Raw genomic sequence first — 2633 nt, 5'->3', positions numbered from 1 at the left:
TTTGTTATTTCCGTGTCGGTCTGTATGTGTCCGAAGTGTACATTTCTCACCCGGATCCCAACAACAATATTATGTACAGTAATAGTATATTATGTTAGTAGTTAATAAATGATATCATTACAATTTCAAAAAGCCTTTTAATTTTACGGAAAACGTGAAAAATGCTTAAAATTTGTAGTGGTCCTAATTCGATGGCCAGGGACTGTACTTTATGAATGGGACCTTATTGATAAACTAGAAGCACTTTCTTGCGATACCACAACGTCAAATATGGGACGATTACAAGGTGCATGCGTAATTTTGGAGCAAAAGATCGGGAGGGATCTTTTATATTTGCTTTGCCGACACCATATTTATGAGATACTTTTACGGGGCGTTTTTGAGGAAACATTGTGTAAATCTACTGGACCTAATATTCCCCTATTTAAACGTTTTCAAGGATCCTGGTCTCAAATCAATAAATTAAATTTTAAATCGGGAGTTGACGATCAGATAGTTCAAGAGTCCGTTGACAATGTAGCAGAAATAACAAACTTTGCCTCATATAGTTTGGAACTTAAAGCAACCACGAGAAGACTATAGTGAATTTCTGGAATTATTAATAATTTTTCTTAATGGAACAGTTCCAAAGTTTTCTTTCCGTATACCAGGAGCATTTCACCATGCTCGATGCATGGCCAAGGCTATATATTAGGACCTTGAATAAGTTCTCGCTGTTTCTTCAAAGATGGCAGTAGCAGTACCCCGTTCGTGGAATTTCGAATGGTAACACACATGCAAGGCAGTAGTGTATCTAACATTAAATTTCAGTGTATGGTAGTTCACTTTAGTGTAAACAAAGTAATTTTGTTTAGTTCTGAAAATGTCTACTTTTGTGCCAAATAAAGTGTATTTGCGGGGAATTTTATTGCACTACTTTATTCAAAAGAAATCTGCAGCTGAAGCACATAGAATTCTTGTTGAGACTTATGGTGACAATGCTTTGTCGGATACGACATGCAGAGACTGGTTTCGACGCTTCAAAAATAATGATTTTGAACTTGAGGATAAAGAACGTTCTGGCGCACCGAAAAAATTTGAAGATGAAAAGTTGGAGGAATTACTCGATCAAGACCGATGCCAGACGCTAGCAGAACTTGGAAAAACATTACAAGTAGATGAGTCAACTGTTTCAAAACGTTTAAAAGTTTTAGGAATGATCCAGAAGCAAGGACATTGGGTACCGTATGAATTGAAGCCGAGAGATGTCGAACGGCGTTTTCTCACGTGTGAATTACTGCTTCAACGTCAGAAAAGAAAAGGTTTTTTGCACCGCATCGTGACTGGCGATGAAAAGTGGATACACTACGATAATCCAAAGCGTAGAAAATCGTGGGGTAAGCCCGGCCATGCATCAACATCGTCTGCAAAACCAAATATCCATGGTTCGAAGCTTCTTCTCTGTATTTGGTGGGATCAGCAGGGTGTAATTTATTATGAGCTGCTCAAACCGAATGAGACTATCACGGGGGATCGCTATCGACTTCAATTGATGCGTTTAAGTCGAGCCTTAAAAGAAAAACGGCCGCTATACGAGCAGAGACACGACAAAGTGATTTTGCTACATGACAACGCTCGGCCTTATGAAGAAGCTAAAAAATGGATCGATTCTTGGATAGCCTCAAAAGACATGTCGTTTTTCCGACGCGGAATTCATATACTGCCAGAAAGATGGGAGAAAGTGGTCGCTAGTGATGGGCAATACTTTCAATGAAATGTTTTTGTTCCTTATAATTTAAATAAAGCTTTTATTTTGTAAAAGAAACAGCGAGAACTTATTCAAGGTCCTAATAATATTCTTTAAAAATATTTTTATTTCGGAACGAATTTGTTTTAACAAAAGATGAAGAAAATGGAATCCGCGACATTTGTATTTTTCTGATTAAACTGTATTTGAAAGCATGGATTCAAGCTCCAGTTGCTGCAAAAGCTCCTAGACAAGATTTCGAGTTTTTAAAAAACTTATATGCATATAGTGCAATTAATAAAAATGTAAGTCGCAGAGCATTGATATAATATCATAATATAATATTCACAATTTCATATTAAAAATACTATCTTCTTATTAAATATAAAATATTAATGACGAACATTCCTCCATTTTTAAAATTAATATTATTATTAATTTGCAAATAATATAAGAAAGAAATTAAAAGAATGGTCACTTTCATTAAAATACATAAAATTTAATATAATTAATTAAAACGATATAAATATTAATTAGTTATTATGTTGAAAAAATCATACTGTAGCACTATTATCGCAAATATTTGTGCACAGATTCATACGAAATCTCACATTTATTGGAACTTTAACGCCGATGTGCCACGTCTTCCTCTTATCCGATCAACTTCATCTTTTACGGGAATTATTTTCTTATCCAATGGAACAATTTTAGGGGGTGGCGTAAAAAAAATTTTGCAAAAAAATTTACACCAAGAGTAGCTAAGGACCACCCTAATATGTGTATACATACCGCAGTGCAAAAAATGTATAATAATAATGATACGTGTCACAAAGCTGTTGAAGAGGAGAAACAATGAAATGAAAAAAAGGAACAACCCTTGACAAATCTTAAAGTTTCACGAGACGGC

Source organism: Colletes gigas, unplaced genomic scaffold (assembly GCF_013123115.1).
Source record: "Colletes gigas isolate AHSC1104 unplaced genomic scaffold, ASM1312311v1 Colletes_gigas_Sc00083, whole genome shotgun sequence".
Taxonomy (NCBI): domain Eukaryota; kingdom Metazoa; phylum Arthropoda; class Insecta; order Hymenoptera; family Colletidae; genus Colletes; species Colletes gigas.
The sequence above is the reverse complement of the archived record's forward strand: the minus strand, read 5'-3'. Positions refer to the sequence as shown.